The following is a 27706-nucleotide window of genomic DNA, read 5'->3' as shown; positions in this document are numbered from 1 at the left end:
ATGAAACCTGCAAATTATTTCACTCTTTTCAGTTGTTGTAGGACTGAAGACTACTAATACATGATTGTAAAAACTTTTGGGTATGCTCAAAGATAATCATTTGAGTAAGACGGAAGAAGAATGTGTTTGGACAGTATGGCCCTCTGACCAACCTGTGAACTGCTACAAGTCCTCAGTGAGATAGGAGCTTGCTAACCCCCTTTAATTCAGCTGACATTTTTTTCACTGCAAAACTTTCCTGATGAGGGAAGCCGTTTGCTGTTACATCCTAGTCCAAGCTCCTGGCTCATCACAGTTCTTTGAGTAGTACTGTATTAAAGCTCTTTGATCAATAAAATAATTCGTAATATAGAAAATTAGACTTTTGAGATAACTCATTCCAACTTTTTCTTCTTTTGTAGATGGAGACGATATGGTCCGAAAATGATAAGGGTTATGTCCAGGTCCCATAAGTAATTAGATGTAGACCCTGGTCTCTTTACATGGTTAACCATGTAAAATAAATCAAGATCATTAGCACTCCTGAACAGAGAAAATGAGCAGCAATTCTGCAGAGCCCATCAAATTGACTTTATTACTTTATTTGGAATTTGAAAGAGATATTATGTTTTTTTGCTAAAGAAATGTGGAATACTATTTGTTTCCATAAAAATCGGACAGGACACATCACTTAGGAGAAAACAGTTAGGAAATGTTAATCAAATTCTGATTCACTAAAATTATCAGTATATCATTTTGGAAGGCATACATACAAAACTTTCTTAACATATGTTTCATTGGTTCATGATGGTTTTTAAATATTTTCTTACAAATAAATGGTTTACAGTGATCTAGTGTCTCTGCTTGACCCGTTTGAGATCAAAACTTATAACACCATATCATTAGAGCCTAAAAACCAAATAAAGAAGCAAAAAATGATGTTCTAGTGTGAAAATAATGTCTGACGTGCCTGTCCGAGAAACGGGTTCTTTTGATAAATAGTAGCCGAGGCTCTTTCAGAGTAAAACTGAAATACTTTATAGAACCTCTTTGACTTCTAGATATGTTTTGAAAACCTAAATTAAGCAGTGAATATTTGGTCAAAGGAAAATATCTCCTCATTATGTAATTGATTTTTTTCTCTCCCACTGTAAAGTTATGCCCATTCCTCTGCCTTCCCATTCAGGATATTTGATATACTTCTATTCTATCATTTATTGAAAGCTTTATCTTCCAGTCTCCTATTGTTTTAAAACACCATCTTTCTGTTTTGTTCTCTAACAAGTGCTTCATTCATGGGAAGGAACAGACAGCAAGATCTTTTTTCTAAAATCTTTATCCCTTGAGACATTGAGTGAAGTCTCTTTTGTGCTTAAAAAAAAATGAAAAAAGGCTACTGCTCTTAAATGCATTACAAGCGCAGTCTTGAGGTCTACAAATACTTCCATCCACACATCATTACTTTAAACTGTCTTCTCTTTAACCTGTCTTCTGCTACCTCATATCTTTTCTTTTGGCAGTGTCTCTTACCCAGTTGCTTTCTCCCCAGTAATTCCCATGCTTGTGACACAAACTCATTCGTAGACAACAGATCATCTCAGTGAGAATTTTGGACAAAGAACACAATGCAGAAATAACTGTCTATCTGATGTTATTTTGTAAATACCTGCTTTAAAAAAAAAAGTGGTACCCTGATAGCATAAAAATGCTAACAATTGGTATAATCATGGGAGAGCTTAGGTATCTTGTAAATCTTACTTCTCGCGGTAATATTATATTTTATTTCTCTTATGTGGCCACTGTAAGATACGATGTTAATACATGTAAACAAAATCCCACTTTGAGTAATGTAGCAATTAGGTTGTAATTCATATAGTAAATTTCTGCTCCTCCACATCATGACACAATTCAGGTATCTGATGATTTTCTTCTAGCATCGTCATAATCATAGAAATAACAACGGTGTGTCACAGGAATAAAAGTAAATGATAAAGCCAATCAGTGGACATTCTTTGGTTATTTTAAAAGACAATCAGGATCACAGTATTTATGAAATGTACTGAAGTCCACAAATGCTTGTATTCTATTACTTTGCCCACTTTGCGAATGTTATTAATGGCTTTTGATGCTAAGGTATGATAGTATCCTCATTGTTCCTTCTGCATCTGGTTAAATTCTCAGAATTCTGTGTTTTGTCTGAACTGGGGGAGAGCAACTCTTCTCTAAGCTTTTTAGTACCACATTCAGAGCCCCATGGAGTTTTCTCCTTTTGCCCATCTTGTCCATATATCTTTATTTAACAGCCATTTTTGCTTTCTTTCTTTTCCTTTTTTTTTCTTTTTAAAACATTTGATTGATTTTTTCAGTTTAAGGCTTGATCGGAGAACATAGAAAAATATGAAAAAGTAAAACCTCTCCAATTAACAATGTTTGATGTTTTATGAGGGTTCTGATACAGACTAATATATAGTGACATAATACCTGTAAAATGGAGACAGACGTAGGAAATTCAAAATTGTATGAGTTTTCACAGGAATAGATGAAAGGATTAAATGTAGTTTGTGAAAATGTTTTATTTTGCCACCATCTCAGTTCAATTTAGATTAACCTTCTGTGATATAATTCGAGTCTCTAAAATTAAGGACCCTGAGATGTTGAACCTATTTGTCCAATCTCTTTTCTAGATGTAAAGATTAGGATAGGAAGTTTGGTTCTTATCTTTAAGGGTTTTACAGCTTCAGAACGAAAGGAATAAATCTTGATTTTTTTAAAAATTTATTTTCACTGAGAATATCCTAGAAAGTTCAAGGAATGTGTATAGCCCAGAATCATTACCCTAGTTCATTTTTTAACTTCCTCTGATTAGTGACTAAATTCTGATAGCATTGAGAAGTGATCATATACAAAAATTTTCATATTATTTTCTATTTGAAACCTCTACCCCTAAACACACATTTATGGTTTGGTTCCTTTTATTGATTCTTTTGCACAAAGTTTTTAAAAATTAAGTATCTTGAAATTGGAGTGTGTCTTTGATTTTAAAATGTTTTAAGGATGCTCATGACATGTTTAAGAATTTTTTTCCCCCTAAATAACAACTATTCAGACAATAGAGCAAACATTATAATTTATGTGTGGAAATCACAAAGGAAAAATACTCATCAAGGAAGTATGTATGATGGTAGGTAGATAGATATCTTCCCCCCGGGCCATTGACCATTCAGATAACTGCAATACAGTTAAGAGACTTTCTCTTTCTAGTACTGCTTTAACTAAAGGAGAAATAGAAAACTACCTCAGGATGTGTTGCTCTTATTTTATTGCTACTTGTCCCTTTTCTCCACCTTGACCACTAACTATTAAGTTTTATTCTATTCTGGCTGTGTTATGCTGTACTAAATGTCAGTGGGATGTCTGCCCACATCATATGTTATAATGATCTGTTCCTACTCATAGGGACTCATCCATTGAAGCTCTCTTTTTACAATCCTACATACCCACCTGCATGCATAGGAAATATAATTCTCCCCTTGTGCAATCCCCCGAGCTGGTCTTAATAAACATGATGGTGAGAAATGCTACAGGCCTTTTTTCAGTTTGCTATTTAATGACTTGCTAAAAGTGAAAGAATAGTAATTAAGTAAGCATACAAATGCTTGTCATTGGTGGGTAGTTACTGAGGCAAAAGAAAAAAAAATCAAGGTTGAAGATTGGCTAAAAAGAATGAAATATAAATTATATTCTCTAAATCATTTTAATGTAGACGTTATGATTCATTACAGTGTATATTAGGAGCACAACTGGATTTTTTTTTTTGCCTTTTAACATTCAGTGAGATTATTTACATATCTTTATGCAAAATATAAGAGACTTCAAAATGCTGTCAAATAGGTAGGGATCAAATAGATAAGATATTCTACTCAACTATGAAGACATTCTTGTCACCTTTTAAACAATGCCGACACATTACTAAGATTTTCAGAATCCTGTGGGAAAAGCCAATAATAGCTTCATTTATTACAAGAGTAAACTGAGGCAGTTATTGTAGCTATGAGTATTTTAAATCTTGAAGGGCGAAAGTAAACTAGGGGTGAGAACTGACTGGGTGGTGAACACACAATGTGATATATAGATGATATATTTCAGAATTGTAGAGTTAAAACCTATGTAATTTTACTAACCATTGTCACCCCAATACATTAAAAACAAAACAAAAACAAAACTAGAGGTGAGAACATGAGCAGAAAGGTAACAAAAAATACAAAAGACTTGGAAGGACAACGTAGACGTGCAAAATCGTTTCTTTGTGTGTGGATGGAGGCCATGTCTTTAAGGAAGGGGTACCTTGAAAGGGCGCATGGGGACAAAACTGGAGAAAGAATGGTGGGCTTTTCCTTGAAAGGCTCTGTGGGCTGTACATAGCACATAGGATTTAGAAACTGGAGACTGTGCTATTTTCTAATTGTATGACTTTTGAACAAGTCATCTAATGTCATTTATTCTAAGCTTCTTCATCTGTAGGTTAGAAATTTTAGTATCTCTCACATGATTGTTTAAATAAAACAATCAAATACAGTAAGGTGAGCAAGCCTTAAAATATGTAGAACTCTAGAGCATATGTTTGTTGGTGGTGGGAATCTATTTTCCCTTCCTCTGTTTCATATCATTACTCTGATATTTAAGTAATTTAAGTAATCAGCATCCCAGAAAGGTTTTTATTTCTTACTTGGCTGTCCCCGCAGCTTAGGGGGAGCAGAGCAAGAGAGAAAAAGAAGAATTATGAATTTACTTTGCAGTTGATATGATTAGCTTTAATTTGTAGCATGCATATTAATATGTATATTAATATACACAGTATAGTATGGTGTCTAAAGGAGTTTGCTTGATTACAACCCCATCTACTAATGAGTGTGTCTGCTTTTTGTCCAGAACAATGGTTAGACAATATCATTAACTATTCCAAGATTTTTTTCTTTCCTAATATTAATAAGAGTGAATGCTAACTTTCAGTATCTTTGTTGATTTACATCTCTGAATTAACTTTGCCCTCAGTCAAATTAAATGTAGGTATTAGCCTACTTTCTAAATATTTAATTTGCATGTAAGCTCACTATTATATTATTTACCAAAATTTAATTTTAGTTTCACAATGGGTCACACAATTTCTTCCATATGTTGCATAACTTAAGGTTTCTCTGTATGTTTGGATTCAACATTTTGGTAAATTTGAAAATACTAGTTCATCCGTATGAAGAATTTAAATCAATTTTTAGTTATGGAAATTTTATCAACTCTCTGGAGACCAGGAAATAGTTAAGCCAAGTCCAAATGCAATGTAATATATTGTTAATGATAATCATGTTTGGATGATAGACAATGAGATTAAAGTTCTTTCAATATTCAGTAAATTGTTACAAATTCTTGGAAGCCAAGCATTACTTTGGAGGAATGACTACTCTTTCCTTTTAACATCACTTCTTGGACTCTGTGCTAAGTTCCTGCATGCTTTACTACTAATATTTCTGTATAGAATTCATTCATGAGAAAGACCATATGGGATCAGTTGATTGCTTCATCACAACTGGCATCTTGCTTCCAGCTTCATCCAATAACCTGGCCTAGCTGTATTTAGTGGATAACTACTAATGTTGTTATTGGTCATAAAAATTGTTAAGGTACTTAGAATAATAATGGGATCTCTGCATAGTAGGAGTAGAAGTATACTTTCTATCTAACCTTTTCAATGTTGCTAACCCATCCTATAACATAAAATTAATATAAATGTAAGTTATAATCATTTTATTTTAAATACTAAGTTTCTGAATTTGTTAGAATTTACTGCATCCTATTTCACTAATTAAGTGGTGTGAAATAAAGAGACTCAAATTTAGTTAAAATTATAAGAAAAGTAACTTTACCAATGCCATCATGGGATCCATTTTTTTAAAAAGTAGGAAACCATATGCTTCATGAAAAGACAATCAGTTGTAAACAATTCTGTGAAATTCCACTATACATTTATTTTTTTACATAAAATTAATATAGATGTCTCCTTACTGGGGTACCTTACTATATACATAGATATTTGATCAAAATTTTATAAATAAATATCTTTACTAAAAAAAATGACACTTCAAAGTTTGAGTGGAGCATTTAAAAATACTTGCATTGACGTATTATTTTGAAAAGTAAATATTTCTTTTCACATATGGATAATTTCTCAGTATATTTTTGCATTTGGATTTTTATACATATCAAATCAAGTTATCTCACAGCCAGACATACTCTATATAAAATAACATACAATTGTAGACATACTGTTAAAAATTACTTTTAAATATTTCTAACTCCAGTGGTAACTTATGGTATAAATATTAGCCTATTGCTATTGCATTTACATTATATTTTAGAGAATTATATAGAAATAAATTCATATTGTACATTCATAGTATGAAATACTGCATAGATACTAAAAAGAGCAAGGCTGAGAAAATGTATCAACCAGGAAACATGACCAATATACATTGGTAAGTGAACAGTGCTAGTCATAGACATAAAATATATTATTTAGCCCAAATAATTTAAAGAAAAAGAGAGAGAGAGAGAGAGAGAGAGAGAGAGAGAGAGAGAGAGAGAGAGACAGAGAGAGAATATGAATGAAAACACATCTATCTCTAATACTATTGGTGGAACATAAAACCTAAAGAAGAACTACATAATGCCATAGGATCTATGATTCAGATAATACTAATGGATTTAACATCCCAGACAAGCTCCAGGGCTGCATGAATGATATTAGACTCTTTACATCACCCAAGATGGTAAGAAATTCTATACACTTCAGTACCATATATTGGGGAAGTAAAATTTTCATTTACTAGCTTCAGCACCGCTATTGTGTTAGCGTCATAGGCTTGCCATAAAAAAGTCCCCATAAACTTGGTTGTTCACAACCACAGAACTTGATTCTCTCACATGTCTGGGGGCCCAGGGTCTGATATCAAGGGGTTGGCAGGGTTGCTTCATTCTGCAGTCTCTGAGGGAGAATTTGTATCATGCCTCTCCCCTAGCTTCTGTTGGCTGCACAGCATCCTTGGGGCTCCTTGGCTTGTAGATCCATCACTCCAGTCTCTGCTTCCATCTTCACTTTGCTTCTCCCCTCTGTCTCTGTGTTTCTCAAATATCCTTCCCCATTCTCTTATAAAAGAACACCAGTGTTTGGGTTAGGGCCTAACATAAATCCAGATTGATTTCATCTCTAGCTTCTTAATACCATCTACAAAGACTCTAATCCAAATAATTTTGGCCATTTTCACAAGTAGTAGGGATTAGGATTTGGACATATCTCTTTGGGGGACACAGTTTAACCTATTACAGTTATTAAGATTATTTATACATTGCATTACAGTTATTTTGACTACTGGATATCTTGTTTCTTTGAGAAAGCATTGAGTAGAGAAGAATGAATACATGACTCTCAAGAACATTGTCAATAAACAAAACTGATTTATCATTCTATACATATTTACATTTTAACTTTGGTCACACTGCATAGTTTTGTGGTTTTTTTAGTGTGGCTGCAATTTTTAATGGTATAGAATTATTATTGAGTCATATAGTGGATAGCATGCTGAACTTAGCTATAGTTTAAATCTCCATCACTTAACGGTTGCATAAACTTAGAAAGTTATTCATACTTTTTGAGTTCCAATTTATTCATATATAAATTCTAGGTAATGCTAGCATGTGTAAAGTTCATAATTAATGATGATTATTGTAATCGTATGTTTCCTCCAGGTGGACTCTGGCCGTTTGGTTTGTCCTGAGGTTACAATCAATAGAGGTCTCTTACAGCTTGGCTGCTGAGCATATGCACACAGCCTAAGGGTCATTTATATCTAACCCATAATTATTCAGCTGATGAAATCTGCACAAGTTGCCTTTATTATTAAGAAATTTTAAATATCAGTTTTACATATTTTTTTATTATTATTATTCTTATCATACTATTCTTATCATCTAGAAAGAGAATTGAATATCACTTTTGGGCTGTATCTAATATTATGCCAAAATGTTTGATGAATTCTATCAGATTGTTAAACAAGTGATCTTGAGTGACTAAATTTTTATTGAGTGGTGGCTGGTGTGTTGGCATTGTTCTGACATGGTTATATCATATGACAGGTGTAGTAAGAACAAAAACTCTTCAAATAGAACAAAGTTTAAATGGCTGTGTTGGTAGCCACTAGGGGTATGGCATGAGCAATTTACTCTCTCTTCATTTCTAAAAGGCAGATAATATATCTTTGTTTCAGGTCTGTTGATCATTAGAAATAAATTAATCTAATGATCTAATGCAGATCTAATGATTAGATCTAATGATCTAATGTATGATCATTAGAAATAAATTAAAGCACCAAGTCAGTGACCAGCTAACAGAAGGTGCTTAATAAATGGTAGTTAAAAAGAAAATATTAATGCTCCCTATGTGGCAAAGATGATGATGATTAAGAAATAGAATTTCCAATGAAGTGAATTGTTTTATCTCCTTTTGCAGTAAGAGCCAGGATTTGTCATGTTGTGGTAGGATGATTACTTTATCAATATAATATTATAAAGCCTTTCATTTCTGTTTTCAAATCTCAATTACTTCAGATTCCTGTTAAAATTTTTCTGTTTAGTTTTGTTGACATATAGCTAACATTCCATTTTATGTTTTATAAGCTGTATCAAGTTAGTCAGCATATGTTTCCCTAAAAATGCATTTATATACAGAAATATATCCAATGCATCAGAAGATGCAGAAATACACTTTTAATCTCAAATGTATTAAATAAAGATTTAATACATTTTGCCTCAGAAATCTACAGCAGATGTGTGCCAACATTGTTGATTTGTTATCAATATATATTCAAATACATAACTGTTTTCTTTGTACATAGACACACATGCACACAATTTGCTACCTGTATTTAAAGTTTGACAAATATCATAACCAAAAATAAGGCACAAGAAGTGTTTTTTAATTATTAAGTGATGGTGCTAAGTTGAAAGTTGTATGAAAACTATCCAACTGTATTGTGTGATGTGGATTCCTTATAATTTATTTTCTATTTGGGAGGTATACGTCTTAATCAAGTAACAGAATATTCTGAAAGTGACCCTTTATGATATATTATTTTTAAAGTAAACATGGCAAAAAGGCAAAATAGAAGTATACTCTTTGAAAATAAAGTACCTCTTTTGTTTTTTGTTATGAGACTAGCACATTTATAATTGAGAAAATATAGAACTACGAAAATTACATTTCTAATTTTAAGAACTCCCTCAACTGGTGGATCTGTACCAAAAATGATAATTTTACATGATAATTTTACATCATTACATGAAACATGATGCACTGAAAATATACCAGGCAAAATTCTGTATCACATATAACAAACTGTTCTTCTAATCCAATAGAGAATCCATTTTTTTATTCCTCTATGTATAAGTCTGTTTGTGTGTGTGTGTGTGTGTGTGTGTGTGTGTGTGTGTGTGTGAGTATGTTTAACTTCTTATCCTGTAATAAACCCAGGTATTTTTTGAGCAAGTGACTTTGTCCATCAAAGTACCATAGAAATAATACTTTTCTGAAAAATATGTCTTCCTGTTACCAGAATTATGAGAAAAAGCTGAACATTTTCATTCTCTCTTAGCTTCAAACTGTGTAAATATTGGACTAAGCAAAACTTCAATTTAAAATATATTAGTACTAATAACAATACAATTACTATTCTTCTGTAATAAAATGTCTAAATTCATCCAATTTTCCATGTCAATCTTACATCCAAAATATTACTACTTAACTATATTAATGCAAGAGGGATTTAGTATTTCCCGTACTAATTTAGTCATTTCCCTTGCATAGGCCATAGCCATGCACAGAAATGCACAGACACTGTATATACCATGTTTCCCTGAAAATAAGACCTACCCGGAAAATAAGCCATAGTGTGATTTTGCAGACTGACATCCCCTGAACATAATCCCTAAAATTAATATAAGACCCGGTCTTATTTTTGGGGAAACATGGTAACTTCTAAACTAGCAGAAGTATCATTACGTTAGGAATCCTTTTTAAATTAGTGATATAAGAATAATGTTCTTATTTTCTAAACCCTACACTGTCTATATTTACTCCCACTGAAGTAGAATTAAAGTTGTTTTCTTAAGATTTTCAGTCTCCCTTGGGTTATTTGTTAGTACATCTGAACCATGAGGATACTGCTATTCGAATACATTTTTCATTTTGTTTTTTGTAAAATCCCAAAGATCTGGGTGCACTAACAGATATTTCTGTAATTAGGTTTCCTAAAAGAATCCTGAACCTATTTTGTTTATTCCTAACCTCATACTCTGTTGGAAATAGTTCTGAACTTAGCAAAGAAATGATTCTTAGTCTTGGTCAAAGCAACAGGCTTCCAGCTCTATGAAATATGAAATGATTTCCCTGATGGTGATATACAATGGAATGAAATGGAATGTGATGTAGCCAAACCATGTATTATCATTCTGTCAATGAAATATCAATCACGGGTTAGATGAAAAAGTTCTAGTATTATAAATTTGTGGTCTAGAAATAGCTAATGATAGCTCTAGTCTCCTAATCATTTAACTTCAAAACTTTCAATTTATTTTTATGACTTCCTCCTCACACTCCACTTTCTGTAACATGAGTGTAACAATTTGCCTTCATGATATCCCTTACATCTTTCCTTGTTTCTCCTTTCATGCCCCATATTCAAGTTTTCATTCCATTCATTTCCACAATGGTTATGTAACTATTCTGTCTGCCTCTAGTAGTTTTACTCTCCTGTCTGCATTGTGCACTGCTGTGAGATCAGTCTTAAGAAAAATTCTCCTAATGTCCATCTCTTACTCAAAAATCTTTGACAGCTCCCAGTAATCTACAAGATTAAGTGGTTCATTGTTAGTCTGTCATTCAATATCCTTTATTATTAGGTGCTAGCTTACTTTTCTAACTTTATTTTCCCTTGTTTCCTTTTATGAACTTGATGATCCAGCTAACTTAACTATTCTTCTGTTTTTCACATTTTCACACTCTCCATCCTCTGTGTTTTACTCATGTGGGTTCCTTTTCCAGAAATAGTATTCACTATTTCGTCTCCCCTTGTCAAGTATGGTCACATACACTAAGACCAAATTTGCATGTTCTCTAATCCATAATAGTTCCCTAATATTCCTAGAACAACAACAACAACAAAAAAAATGCCTCTGAGTTCCTGTAGCATTTACCATTCTACACTTCTTTATGGTCCTACTACTTTCTACCTTGTGTTACACTATTTAAGAATTTTTCTTTTTTATCTTTGTCGTTGAAAGGAGAATCTTGATAGACTTTATCTTTGTGTTTTCAGTGCATACATTTGATTCTCGTGTGAGAAGCACATTAAGTACTTAATAATTAAGACATCAATGAAAAAGAATTAAAAGTCCCCAACTTCTTTACCTATAAAAGGCTGGTAAAAATAACAAAACTTCTCTCTCTAAAACTCAGTGGTGCTTTAATCAAATCGAGAATCTTTACAACCAGCAACATTTTCAACTTGGTTTTTGAAAATCTGTATATGTACAAATCAATTTAAGTTAATTCATTATGAACATTGAAATAAGGGCCTATTTTAAAACACTAGTGTCATACTGCACAAATAAATTCCTGTATCTTCTATTCTTACCTCTAGTGTATAAGGCCCTGGCCTACGCAGGATTCAGTTTCATGTATCTTCCCCCACGCCAAGTCAATACTGTGGAGATCTAGTCTGGCAAACACTCCTGTAACCTAGACTAACTAGTTCACTCGGTGGCCAGGACGAAGGGGCTCAACAAGCAGGCATTTCTGTAGTTTGCTGTGGTGTTAAGAAATTTATCTTAAAAGTCTAGTCCTACGGTAGGCCTCTCTTGGTATCTAGTGTCAACATAGATTGGGTGACCTAAACACCAGCCCTGATGCAAAAGAAACCTCTCCGTGAGCCTTGGATGCCGAGAAAATGGGTAGGCTTTTTCATTAGGACTGAGGTGACAGCTCATGCTGGTGGCTAAGGCTATAATTTCAGTAGAATAAAACTTAAATGTGGTTCTATATTCCTAGACAGGTTAATTATTTAATTCTTTATATCGTAACTACACATATGTAGGAAATCTAGTTCTATTATTGGCCATGTGGACATCATAGAGAATTTTTAAAACCATGAGCTAACTTAATATCTTAAAATATATGTATTTTAAGTGTGGATCTACAGTTTGAAGTGTTATTTGTAACCATATTAGTTGTAGGTTGCATAGATATAGGTATATCCTCTATTTCATTCTGAAACTATTTCAAATATATTTATAATAACATTGGATTAGGGCTAAAATATGTCATCCTCAGATAAACAGAATTTATATTGACATAAAAATGCTAATAACACTTTATTAAATATAAAAATTTCCAATCGTTAATGTTTTAGGTTTTAAAACAGAATTTTTATGAATACAAAAATTTTAAATACTGTTTGTTTGAACTTCTTTATATTGACCTCATGTGTTTTAAGTTAAATGCTTAGACCTATTTGAATAAATGTATTTTTCTTTAGCACAAAAATATTTAGAATAATTTGTCATTACACAATTAAATTTTCTTTGTTTAGCCAGGGGTATCATGAAATGCAGCATATTTTTTCCTCTATTTTATTAGTCGTAGGAATTTTGTTGTAAACTTCATGGAGCCAGGCATTAGACATGCCTTCATTTTAAGTTAGTCCATGCTACCCAATTCTATCAGAATTTATCTGCCTAACAAGATAGAATTTATCTAGCAATTGACTAAATATCTTATTTGTGGGATTTATGTTCATCTTAATAACATTTGGTCTTTAGTTTCAATAGTGTGTATAAGTAATATATGCTAAACATAATATTTCATGCCAGGGCCAGTAATTGGGAAAGATCATCAGATGACTGTAATTTGTACTCTTTTATCTACTTTTATGGTTGGCATAGCTTTTTCCCCGTCTTTGCCTTTTGTTTACTATATTCCAAATTGTTTTTAAACTGTTACACAGAGGATTATGTCCCTTGGGAATGGTCCATTACATTTTGAATATCAGTGCCATTCCAAGTTATTTCAACCATGGCATTAATCTCACTTAAAGCAATAAAAAGCAAATAGTGGTAAGAGGCAAGATGCATAAAGCATTACTTTAAACAGTTAAAAAAAAGATGTTAAATGTTCCCTCTCTAGGAGCTCCTGCAGCTCTTGATACATTTGTGTGCAACTGAGCAAGAGAAAAGTAGCAGTGGGATTATTAGTGGAAAGAGAAGCTTACAAGGAACATGAAAAGGCGACCGCTTCACATTCTGGCTCCTTTCTTCTTGCATGCAGTTAAAAAAGAGAGAATCATTTAAAGGAGCTCCTGTAGAACTCTCTTTCATTGGTGTCTTTTCTTACATAAAGTTACCAACAGGTTCATTCATAAAGTGATCTTGAAGGTTGTTTCACTGTCACTGAGCCACAGTTAAGGTGGTTTGTAAAGGGTATCACCGAAGTATAAAGATGCCTGGTAGGAAAATAAGGCCTTTATACAAAAAGAGCAGCAGCCCATTAGATCTTTGCTTTTCAAACCAGGCAAGTTTCCCCTTGGAAAGATTAATTACAGTCAGGTGGAGAGGACAGTCTTGGTGTCTGTGTGTGTGTGTGTGTGTGTGTGTGTGTGTGCCCGTGTGCACACACAAGTACGCACGTGTGTGTTTTTTCCCCCTCTAACATCAGAAAGATAAAGGGTGTGATTAGTGTGCACAAAGCCTCGGATCAAACCAGCTCAGAGGTTTGTGGCAGGAGGTTCAAACACTTGATGGATCACTGGTGCTGACAGGTAGATCACACAGGCCTTAAACAGATGTTTAGTCAGAAGATGAATGTGTGAGATCTCAAACGTGCAGCGCTCTTTTACTTGGCCACTAGCCTGTGAAGTTTTAAACATTGCTAAAGAAACCAACTCTTCCAAAAAGGGTGAGAAAGTTACTAACAAGCTTCTATTAAATCTCAAACTTTCTTCTCAAACTTTCTTTTATTACTAAGATTTAATACAGCATAGATTTGAAAGTTATCAAACTTTCTCCACGAATTAATGAATATGACCACACTTTATCTTAGAGTTCATGAAATGCTGATTAATGAGTTTAGGAGTGTTCCACCCCATGAGCTATATTTGAGAAGTTAGAAGGATAGATACAATACTCAAGGTAAATTAAATTTAGCCAAAACCCAGAAATGTTCAAGTAATATCTCTTTATATTTTTAATATACAATTTTGAAATAGTATGGTATGAAAAAATTCATAGTAATGAACATATACCAAGCATATATATTTAACTGAATTTCCATAGTGAATTGTGTATGAATAATTTTGTAAGTGTTTATAAATAAGAAATGCTATGAATGACTTCTATTTCCTTCTTTGACAAGAAGTTAAATGTATATAGTGTGTATGTGTCTGTATATTTATGGGCATAAATGTGTGTATATACCCCAGAGCTGAATACATAGTACCATCAATTATTATTTCATTACTATCACCGGAGAATGTGGACCTGAGTTGCTTGTGGTAACAACTTTGCTAGGTATTATAATGAAATGCCCTCACGTTGTTTTCCAGAATCATATGCACTGGTAGAAAGGAATAGTCAGCTGTTCTTGGCACTTTTAATACCTTACGGCCATGGCTCTATGTATTTATAAATTCTTAAGAAAACATTTATATATGATCTACAATATAAAGGAGAATTAGTTCTGCATATTTTGCACTAAAAAGTACAGTTGTCATTAGAAATGACAATTTTTCAACTCTTTCAACATTAAGTTCAGTTTGAATAAAATAAAATTCAATCTGTCAATCTCAAATAGAAAGATTAATAAACTAATAAAACTAATATAGAACTAATAGAAAGATCAGTAACCTTGTAGGCACAGAAAATTATTGTGAAATAGTCTATATGAAAGCACTTTAAAAATAATAAAAACTTTATACAGATGCAAAATATTAAAAGAGGCAGAGAAGAAGGGTGAAGGAAGTAGGAAAGGAAAATAAGAAACAGAAAGGGAAGGATAATAATGTTTGTTTAATGGGAAGAGTCCTGTAGTTCTACCTACTGCTTTCTATTAGTGTCATCTAAGTTTCTTAGAAACCACATTATATAATCTCCTGCCTCCATCCCCCCAATCCATTTTTAGTTTTGTGGCCAAAATCACTGACAATCCAAAAGTGTCTTCTGCATTTAACCAATACTTAGAGAAAATAGTACTATGTGCCAGATACTATTAACACACACAGACAATTAAAAGATGAGAAAGATGCAGTCCTCATTCCTGAGAAGGTTATACGTAGGGGGGAACGTGCTTAACAGTACTGGAACTTAAAATTGTTTTGAAGTACTTCTCAAGTTATATCATGGTGTGTGTGTGTGTGTGTGTGTGTGTGTGTGTGTGTGTACGTACGCTCACTCGTGTGTTTCCTGTGAAAATAAGGGGGAAGACTTTGTTATAAAGCTCAAAAGTTCGTATTAAAATGTACTTTATCTATCCCTAATTTAGTCTGTCCAAATATATGCTGAATTCCAGTCACCTTGAAGGATCCGTTCTGCTGCGGTTGAATTCTTAGTATCTGGGATGTCAGATGGGAAACAGTTTTACCTCGTCTCAGTCTCTGTCCTTCAGCTTTTACATTCACTATTTTTTTTTTTCTTAAAAAAAAAAAAAAAGATGTAAGAGTTGTTAGTAAGCAACTTTCACAATTATTTCTTACCCAGAGTGTGGGACTGCCTGTTTGAATGTTTCCAAGAAAGTATTGTTCTTATGTGACAACAGGTCAGAAAGACTCTGCATTAATTACACTAACATATGGTTATTAACAGATTCTAGCTCAGGGAGCAATACTTTACAATGTTATCTTCCACATAGTCAGATGTTAGCCATATTGTCAGTGCTGGCAGCTATTGTTTCACTCATTTACTTCACAGAGCTAATTACTCCCTAATAATAACTTTACCTTGGAGTTTTTCACTTGCTTGTGCCAGCAAACCTGTTCACACTACATATGCTAATTATTGGCACTTATTCATTATGTTAAGATAGCTTTAAGTTCAAGCTGTGCAGCCTGGCTTTCGGTATGGAGCCAGCTGGCTGCAAAGTTCCACCTTTTTTTACTAAAGTCATTAAAAGTTTTAATATGGGCCCATCTTGTTCTCTTTACAAGATTCAGTCTTTCAGGAATTCAAATGAATGTGCAGTTACCCATGGACAATTACAAATTATAGGAAGAAGTTCTTTCATTTCTCTGAGAAATTCTTAAAGCTTGCACTCATTGTAGCCTTTTCTGTTAAATTAGGAAAGGTGATTGAATTCTTTTACATTTACGCTATATGGTCACTTTATTTGATTACTCCATACACCAACATGGGTGCATGTGTACACACACACCCACCCACACATATTCTCATTTTGGTTCCTATTACTTCAGAATAAGTTTAACTCACTGGTGGTAATTAATTTATGCATGTCTAAATGATAGAGAATCTGGAATTTTACTGTTTGTGTAACATTCTTTCTCACGTTTCTTTGCCTTATCATTTCAAGAGACAGTATTTCTGCCAGGGCCAAATATTGTCCTTGAACTCTAGTCAGGATTCCCATGATATCACCAGGAGTTAACATTGAAATGTTGTTTCAAAGTAAAATATGGTTTCTCTAGTTGTAATGAACAAATAGCTTCATTTGGTTCATATCCAAATATAATTATTAACTACTACCATTAAATTAAATAACCCAACTTTGAAGTGCATGAATCAAAATGGATTTAAACTTTTTAGGTGGCAAAAATTTGGGAGGAGTCTTTTGAGACCTGGAAATGAATATAGTATACTCAAGGCATCAATTCTGTTTAAAAGTAGTTTTTATCTTGAAAAGATAACTTTTAAAAGATTCAACCTTCCGATCTTCACCTGAGACTCAAGTCTCTTTAGTCTTTTGTATTGTTTATTAAACACAGGCGTCCTTCATATATAGGTACTTAATATATGTATTATTAAGAGCCATGTATTATTCTATGTAAAAGAGGAAATTAGAAGATAATTTGTAATTATCTTCTAATTTTAAAAATAATTAGAAGAACCTCTTTCAACCAGAAGTGAAGGCAAGAGGCTTGGGATATGTTTTCAGCTTTGTATTCCATGAAGTAAATCTTTCTTCATTTTTTTTCCTCCCTAATATCTCCTATATTTTGTTTCTCGGTAATTTGTTGCTAGAATGTTAATGGATAGTGTTCAATTTAGCCTATGAAACGCTGACTACCCAGTTCAGGTATTTTTAAGGATTGGTATAATTTAGTGTGTGTTGGGGGTGGGGAGAGGATATTTGACAACACCTAGAATTAGAAGAGAAAGGGAAGACAGTGTAATTTTGAGTGGTCTTATACTTACCAAGAGCTCCCCATGAATGGTGATGATGGTTGGAGAGCGCCAGTACCAATTACCAATATGTGGAGAAGGGGTGATATGTCCACACAAGTGTACCCTAACTGCAGGACCCAAAACTGTTTTCACTGTCATCTAACCTCTATGTAAAGGTCTTGTTTACATTCTAAATAATTATATGATAATATAATTGGCTGATGAGAAACTATTAGTCAATATGAGGGAATTCATAATTATTTGCTTGTTGTAAATATTGATCCAAGTTGGGAAGTAGGCTGCATTTGAATTTAATAATTATGTTTATAAAGATTAACAATTCATTTTGTTTAATTTTTCAATATATGAGTTATCCCATTGCTATGTTCATGATGGAGACAAAACGTTTGGCCAAGAAGATAAACAATGTGAATAAAAATAACAAAAAATTTAGGTGCAATTTAAGAAAAAGTTACTTTTTGTTTAAATTTTTTTTTAAGAAGTCTAAAATTCCAGTTTTTATTTGTCATTGCTAATAAAGGTTGTTTGTGAATTTTGGTTATACTTTGTCTGTAAAAGATAAGAAAATGTGGTTGCTATGTAACATGTATTGGCACACACGAATATTACTACAATTCCTTTTTAGAGTGGCTGGAAAGTTTGATCAAAATAAAATTACAATTGCAGTTTTTAAGAGCTGTAATTGAGAGGTATAAATAGGTCACGTCAAATTCCTCGAGGTAATTTAAAAATCTGTTTATATAGAATGAAATTACAGATAAAATAGTTCAATGAAAATAGTAAATTTTATTTTAAACCATTAAATTCTCCATCAAAAGTTATGACAGGGATATATGTAATATTTTTCTATTTGAGGCTTTTGAAACTTTTACTAGCTATTAACCTAATAAAACCAGTTAATGATACATAAGTAGCCACAGTGGACTACGGAAGACCTCATTTGAACTCTTCTCTATTTTCTGGGTAATCCCGTTTCATGTTTTTTCATTTGGCTTGAATAATTTTGTCACGTTGATTCTTCTTTATATACTTCTAGAAACTATGAACCCATACTTTACTTCAGAAAGAAAAAGGTTTGATTATTTTTTTACCCTCTCTTCCATGTTTTAACATTTAAAATTTCAGTGGCCATCCCTAAAGGGAAAGAGGTTTTTGGAGTTCTTGTGATTACCGTGTTTCCCTGAAAATAAGACCTAGCCGGAGAGTCATCTTGAATACATCACTTGGAGCAAAAATTAATGTAACACCCGTTAATATAAAAATAAAATTAATATAAGACCAGACATGGTAGGAGAGAGTGGTCAACTTCTGCGCTCTTCCATTCATTCACTCCACATTGTGGGCTTTTACCTGTGGCTGTTTGAAGGAACAAGTTCTCAAAGCCTCCTCATACGACATGTAAGCTCATGTCTGGATAAAAATATTTTTGAATGTATTTCTGCTCTTACAGGCATTAAAGGGAAAAATCTCAGTATTTAACTATAAGAAAGAAAAATCTTTAAGGTGAGTCCAGAACATAGAGGAGTGCACTATAAGCTTTCACAACAGCTGGGCTTCCCCTGGGGCCAAATACAAATCCCAACATTAATGGATGAGAAAATAAGCTTTGGATCACCCATGAGGTGTGGTAGAGCTTAACCTGAGATGTCATCATTAAGCTTAGGCTAACTTATGTTACTGTACCAACAACAAATTAGCCCAAATTTTAGAAATATAAATTTCACTCATATTTATGACCATTGTGTGTCAGCAACAGATGTGTTTCACATTCTCTTCAACCCAAGATCAAGGCTTAAGGTGCAGCTCTGGTCTGGGACATGATAGTCCGACAGAGTGGAAAGGTCATAGCAGAAATATGGAAGAGCTCTTAAGGTGTTGCTCAAAGTTTCACCCATCATTGTCTCTCGTATTTTATATGCCAAAGCAAGTCACATGGCCAAGCCTGACATCAGTGTTATGAGAAGTAAACTTCTCCTGCAGGGATCCCTGTAAAATAGGGCATCAACCATTTTAAAAATAAACTCTATTACATAGGGCCTTCGGTGTTCAAGTTTAGTATAAATGCCCCTAAACACCGAACAGAATCATATAAATACTCTGGAGAAAAGTATCTCTAATATAGTTCCCCCAAAATCCCACAAAGTAAGAGTAAAGAAACATACACTCAAATTAAATTGCAGAACACACAAAGAAGTAATCCATAAAGAATGAGAGTCAGCAGAAATAATCAAGTATTCAGCCCTACCACTCCAGGGACTTCAGATATTGGCAATGTTGTGTAGAAAATATAAAATAAATGTGCATAAAATGCTTAGGGAAATAAATGATGAAGTCACAGAGAGAACAAGCATCAAAAACTCTCAAAAATTAACAGGAATGTTTGAAAGACAACTTAATAGATGTGAAATCTATGATAATTGGGGTTAAAAATTCAATAAATGGACAGTTTCTGGCATCTCCTTTCAAGGACTAGAAAGCAATCCCACTTTAAAGAACTACAAAACCAGATAAACGTATGAAAGAAAAGTATCCAGACATTGGGTAGTAGACACTTCAGTGTTCCCTGACAGAAAAGCCATAAATGAGGAGCGCCTAATGAATATCCCCAGCTTCCTGCCTGGAGAGAGTGGGAGCCCAGGCAGAGCCTGACCGTCTTTCTGAATTAGAGAGAGACAGCAGGTTTCAGGAATACTGAGGCAGAAAAATAAATATATTTGCAGGACCAAGCCCTGGGGAGGAGAATAGCTTTGCATATGAGAGAAAAAGAGAAGAACAAATCTCTGGCAATATGGAGAGCGCTTTTCTGTCAGGTCTTGACTGGACAGTGATCAGTGCATATGCATGTGAACAACTGATGCCAGGTAAAGAACCTTTGGACAAGAGCTAGCAGAAATGATAATCCCCAGTTCTCACTAGGAATATTTTGTGTTTTCACCAGCCATAATGTAGAGACTCATAACACATGGGGCATTGGATAGTCTTTGAGAAGGATACTATCTTACTAGTGGAACCAAATTAATTTTAAGCTGACATCTATTCTAAACCTGACCTAAAGAAAGTTTAAAATATGACTTCAAAGGATCAAATTGTTTCCATCAAAATGCATCCCAGGATAAACCAAAGGATCAAAATGCATCCCAGAATAAATCCCAAAGACATTTTAAATGAAATTACAAAAAATAAAGGCAAAATTCAAAATGTTTCTCATCCAATCAAAAAGTAGCATGCATGTAAAAAAGCAATGAAATATAATATATAATCAGGAGAAAGTCAATCAATAAAAACTAAACCCAAAGTGGCACAGATGTTAGAATTAGTAGACAAAGCTGTTGAAGCAGCTATTACAAATATACTCCATATGTTCAAGAGACTGATGAGGAAATGAATGGAAGAGATTTAAAAAAAAACAAGATTGAATGTTTAGAGAAGAAAAATACTATATCTGAGATGAAAAATATACTGAATGGGATTAAAAACTGCAGGTGATAAGATCAGTGCATTTAAATACAACAATAAAAACTATTCAGAAATAAAACAGAAAAAAGAATAATAATAAAAAAAATAGAGTATCAGTGAGCTGGGGCAGAGGGTAAAGGGAAGCAGAAAAAAATGTATATACTTGAAGAAATAATGCCGCCAAATTTTTCATATTCTTTCATAAACTATAAACTCATATATGTAAGAACCTCAGTGAACCTGAAGCATGATCAAATTGATGAAAAGCAGTGATGAAGAGGAAACCTAAAAGCAGCCAGAGATAAAAGACATTCCATACAGGGGAAGTAAATTCTTGAAAGGTTCTTCTTATGCTATATATAAAGTGGTATAACATTATTTGAAGTAAACTTTGATAAATTAAATAGGTATACTGTAAAGCCTGGAGTGTCCACTAAAACAAAACAGACAAGAAAGGAATACCTAATAAACTATTAATAGAGATAAAATGCAATTGTAAGAAATAGTCAAACCAAAGGAAGGGAAGAAGAGATAAAAAGGAAACAAAAAACAAATGAGATACATAGAACACAGCAAGATTTAGATTTTTTTCACACGTCATTAATCGCATTAAATGTAAAAGTTCTAAACTAATTAAAAGTCAGGGATTGTCATATGAGGTTTTATAAAAAAATCAAACCAAGACGCACCTATATATTGTCTGCAGGAAACCACTTTAAATACAACGATATAGAGAAGTTAATTCAAAATGGTTAGGAAAAGATATACCAAATTAACCCTAGTTAAAAAAAAAAATACTGGAATGTCTATACAATATAAAGTAGATTTCAGAGCAAAGAATATAAGGGATATTGTATTTAATTTCATGATGGTCAAGAGGATATAAAAATTCTAAATGTTTATGTACCTAATAACAGAGCTTTAAATTCTGTGAAATAAAAAGTTATATATCTAAAAAAAGAAACATACAAATCCACAATTGTAGTTGGCTATTTCAGTAACTCTCTCTCAATAATTTATAGAGTAAGAAATTGGAAAGTAAGAATCATACACTACTATTCACCAATCTGACACAACTGACATTTATAGAGCCCTCCATTTAACAGAAGCGCAATAATTATTCTTTTAAAGTGCACATAGGAAATTGAGGAAGCAGATCAGAATCTGCAACATGAAAAGTCCCAATAAATTTAAAAAGATCGAAATAACTTAAAATATGTTCTTTGATCACAATGGCATTAAATTAAAAATTAATAAGTCAATGAGATCTATGAAATTCCACGTTATTTGAAAAGTAATTAACACACTTCTAAATAACATGTTGGTCAAAGATGAAGCCATAAGAACAATGAGAAAATATTTTTAAATGAAATGAAAATTCACGACACATTCCAAATTTGTGACACATAGGTAACACAGTACTTAGAAGGGTAAGTACAGTAACACAGTACTTAGAAATTATTATCATTGATAATTTATATTAGAAAAGTAGAAAGACTTAAAATTACTACCTAACTTTTCTCTTTAGAAACTAGAACTAGACTAGCAAGAAAGAGAAAATTAAACCCAAATTATGCAGAAGGAAGAGTAGTAATAATTGGAACATAAAATAAAGAATAAGTGAGAAAAAAGTATATTTGAATGTTGGTTCTTTGGGATTAACAAAATTGATAAATTTTTAGCTAAACTGCTAAGAAAAAAAAGACACAAATTAGAAATATCAGGAATGAGAAAAGACATCACCACAGATTCTACAAATTGTAAAAGGCCAAGGAGCCTTTTACAATAAAAAACTCTATGCTCATAAATTTGGCAACTTAGACCCAAAAGACACATTCCTTGAAAGACAAACTACCAAGACTCACTCAAGAGGAAACAAACACATACCCTGCATACATCTATACTATTAAAGAACTCAAATTTTTAGTTAAAAATCTTCCCACAAAGAAAATTCCAGGTCAAGATGGCTTCAATGGTGAATTTTACAAAATATTTAAGGGATGAAATATAATGCCAAGTCTACACAAACTCTTTAAGATTATAGAAGAAGAATGAATATTTCCCCAAATCAAATGAAGATAATTTAAGGAAAGAAATTTATTGACCAATATCCCTCACAAATATAATGTAAAATTCCATATAAGTTTAGCAAACCAAATCTAGCAATATATAAAAAGGATAATACATTATGGTTAAATGGTGTTTTTGCTAGAAATGCAAGATTGGTTATCCAAAAATAAACCAATGTAATTCACCAGATTAACAAAATAATTATGTATTATAAATTGATTATCAATAGATTAGTCATCTTGATGCAGAAAAAGCATTTGACAAACTTCAACATCTATTCATGATAAAATCAGCTGAGCAAATTAAGAATAGAAAATGTTCTCAATTTACTACAGAATTTTTACAAAAAACATAACTAACCTCACATTTAATGTTGAAAAATTGAATATTTTTCCCTAAGTTTGACCACTCTTACATTTTTATTCATTATTTTACTGGAGGTCAAATCCTCCAGTGTGGTAAGTCAACAGAAATAGCTAAAAAGCATGCAGATTGGAATGGAAGAAACTGAACTATATTTATTCATAAATAGCATGATTGTCTATGTGAAAAATCCTAAGGAATCTATTAAAAAGATTCTAGTGAGTTTAGCAAGGACACAGGATATAGTGTCAACATACAAAATACAGTAGTAGAAACAATCTGAAATTGAAATGTATAAAAAGCATTTAAAATTTCATCAAAGATATGAAATATTTGGAGATATATTTGACAAAAGATAAGCAAGACATATATGATGTAAATTACAGGATTTTGCTGAGATAATTTAGAGAAGACCTAAAGAAATGTAGAGCTATGCAACGTTTGTGGACTAGAAGACTCAGTATTTTTCAGATGTTACTTCTCCATAAATTTAGCAGAAATTCAATATCATTCTGACTTAAATGTTAGGGGTTTTTTTTGTCATAATTGATAAGCTGATTTAAAATTTTTTATTGACATTCAAAGCACTTTTTAAAAAGATGAACAAAGTTGGAGGATTTACACTTCCTGGTTTTGGCTTACTTTCAAGCTATGCTAATCAATACAATGTGCTGTTGGCATGATGATGGCAGATGTACAGATCAGTGGAACAGAATGGGAAGGCCAGAAATATACACACACAAATGTGTCTTCAGTTGATTTTTGATAAAGGTGCCCAGGCGATTGAATGGGAAAAAATAATCTTTTCAACAAATGACTCAAGGACAATTGGATATCCATATGCAAACAAATAGATATCAACTATTCTCTCTCACCATGTACAAAAATTAATTCAAAATGAACCTATAGATGTAAATATAAAGATAAACCATACACTATCTAGAAAGCATAGGAGAATGACTTTAGTGACCTTGGTTAGGTCAAGATGATTAGATAGAAACCCCTAAAATTACTAACCATAAAAAAAAAAAACTATAATAAATTGGGTTTCACCAATTCTAAACCCTTTTTGTTGTTTTTTAACACTATAAAGAAAATATTCACAAAGCATATATATACGATAAGACATGTATTCAGTATATAACAAGATCTTTTTAGACACAACAATAAGAGAAGAAACTCAGTAAAAATTGTCAGAGTTGAACAGACTGTTAACTGAAGAAGATATAAGGATGGCAAACATATGACATACACACTTCATTAATCATTAGAGACATGCAGATTAAAACCACAATCAGACACCTGTACACACACAAGAATGGCTAAAATTAAAATACCACAATCGAAAGATTGTGGAACAACCAAAACTCTCATAAGTTGCTAGTGGGAATTCAAAATGGCTCCATCCATGGAATGTTTGAAGATTAAGGAATGAAAAGAGTCATAACACGGAAATTCCAATCTAAACAAAGCCAAGGAACTATACCAGTATCCGAAAAAATAGACTTCAAGCCAAAAAGCATTACTGCTACAATAATGACAAAAAGTTTATCTCACCAGGAGGATATTACTGTTCTAAACTTTAATTCATGCAATAAACTATTCTTCAATTATGTGAAGCAAATCTGATAGAACTATAAGGAGAAATTGTGAAACAAACTATCATTGTGGAAGACTTTATTTTGCATTCTCATCGCAATTATTGGGAGTTTAAGTAGATACAATATTATTAAAGATATCGAGTATTTGGAAAAAGTGAAAAACCTGATCTAATAGAAATTTTGGAACCCTGTGTCCAATATTTAAAGGATAATATTCTTCTCAAATACACATAATCCAATATAATTTTTAAAAAACTAGTTATATGCTAGTTCTTAGATCATTTCTCAATAATTATTGTAGAATGAGGTATCATACAGTGTTTACTGACAATAACATAATTAACTTAGAAATCAATAAATGTAAACAAACCCTCAAATATCTAGAAAGTATTAATGCCTTAAATATTCTGTGGTCCAAGAAATAAATTTGTGGTGTGGGGAATGTTTAAAAAGAAACATAAGGGTTCCAAGAACTTATTGGTAATAACTCTAATTTCTAAATTTTAGCATATAGCTATAATAGGAAACTTCTGTTTAATAACAAGTTCTTACATATCAGTAAAGAAAGAAAAATAACTTGCTGTCCATTTAAGATAATAATAGGCTAAATGCAAAAATCTAGAAGGAAGGAGTAATAAGTACTAAAGGAATTAATAAATTAAAACCAAATATATAACATAGCGTCTCAATAGAACCAAATGGTTTTTTTTTTTGAAAGAATATGTAAAATAGACAAATCTTTAGTGAAATTTATCACTAATAAAAAAGACAAATAAGGTCTGAGGATCTGATATATAACATGCACACTATAGTTGATAACATTATTGTATAATTCAAATTTGCTTAGAAAATAGAACTTGAATGATTTCACCAAAACAAAAAAGGGGGGGTAAATATGAGGTGATGGGCGCACTAATTAATTTGATGGGGGAAATCCTTTCACAATGTGTACATGTATCAGATCATCACATTGTACACTTAAAATAACTTACAGTTTTATCATTTATACCTCAGTACAACTGAAAAAAAGAAATAAAGAAGTAATACAAATAATAAAAATATAAATTGAGTTATAACAAAAATTAAAAAAATAATAATAAAGCACTATGAATAGCTTTTGCTAAAATTTTTATTTAAAAAATAAAAGAAGCAGACAAATTCATAGGAAAAAGTTGAATTTACAGAAACTTCAATTAGAAATAGAATGCCTAAATGATCTTATAATGATTAAATCAACTGACTTAGTAGTCTATCTTCCCACAATGAAATGCTAGGCCCAGATAATTTTATAGATCCGTTCTACCAAATATTCAAAGAATAGATCATTCTAATTGTATACTTATTCAGACACTGAAAAAGAGAGACTGCACTTTAAGTTGTTCAATGAATTAGTGTAGTAGTCTTGACTAAAACCAGTTGAGGTTTCAGGAAAGGAAAATTATATTCTGTGTATCACTTTTGATATACAGGCTAGAATTGTGACAATTAAAAAAGACAGGAAATAATAGGGTTTGATAGGGTGGAATTTGAGGAATTCGTGTTTTATACTCTAGGATAGAGAACTATTGAGTAGATTTAAGGTAGAGAAATTTGCATTTTAGGTACACCTGGTGTCTGAGTGGAAAACAGTTAAAGCCGTGACTAGTGGGAGAGATTAAGAGGATCTAAATTACAATTGGAAATTGATAGGAATAAAGGGTAAGGGATGTATTCAGTAAATATTTATCAACTTGGCAATTGATTAGATAATTTCTTTATATCATTGTCTAACAATGTCTGGCATATAAGGGGCAACAAAATCATTGAATGTAAAATTGAGTGAATGAATGAATGACTGTTCTGCATATGTATTACATGGAAAATTGAAGGGATAGACTTTGACTGTCACTTAAGCCCAGTTCTGGCATTTATGTTAGACAAATATTAACTTGCATTCTGCAGTATGAAATTGTAATTCAGTGTGATGGAAAATATAGTACAGATATGTTCCCTCCACCGAACTGGGAAGAGACAGAAGCATGAATAAAGATCCAGAGGTCAGGGAAGTCATCCTAGAGAAAGTGAAGCCTGAACTGAATGTTCAGTGCTAAATAGGAGGTAGGCAGTGAAATTACTCAATTCATGAAGCGTCCTGACTTAAGATAGTGATTAAATGATTTTGAAGCAGATTGTAAGGAAAGTGTCTCAACTCAGCTTTATCCATATTGAATTTGAGGTCCCTGTTAAATGAACAATATCCAACATGAAATTGGATGTGAATATCAAAAAGCATTTCCTCCAGGTAGCGTCAATGCTAATATTGTGCCTTAAGTGTATTTTTTTTTAATTGAACATGTCTCTCCGTATGAGATTATCGATTTACCTGCCTCTACAATATACTTCCAAATACTTTTATTCCTTTTTCTTATCTCATGTTTTTCTCTCTCCTTAGCAATGCCTTTTTTCCCCCACACTTTTTCATCTTCTTATCTTGGCAAAGCTCAAACACTGTATGAGGTTATGCATATGATGTGTATTATTGGGCTTTGGGATGAAGACGTACAGCTTGAATGGCATGATTGAGAATACACTAATTCAGTTTTATCTGACCATAAAAGCATAGGAATAAATGAGAAGAGGTGGTCACTGCTCCAGAGACTGAGATAGACTGAAAAAGGACTGAAGTAAATCGGTGCACGTACAGGGGTAGAGGGGAATAAACAAGGAATCTGTGAATATTAGTTTATGAA

General features: G+C 32.5%; 1 protein-coding gene across 26 annotated transcripts in view; it reads left to right on the top strand.

Annotated features, from left to right (window-relative positions):
• Nucleotides 1–27706, top strand: part of SOX5 (SRY-box transcription factor 5) — a 944197-nt gene that overhangs the window by 769028 nt on the left and 147463 nt on the right. The gene's annotated exons all lie outside the window — the stretch shown is intronic.

This window comes from Rhinolophus hipposideros (assembly GCF_964194185.1).
Source record: "Rhinolophus hipposideros genome assembly, chromosome: 9".
In the NCBI taxonomy this organism is placed as follows: domain Eukaryota; kingdom Metazoa; phylum Chordata; class Mammalia; order Chiroptera; family Rhinolophidae; genus Rhinolophus; species Rhinolophus hipposideros.
Note: the sequence above shows the minus strand (reverse complement) of the source record. Positions and strands in the feature narration are given on the sequence as shown.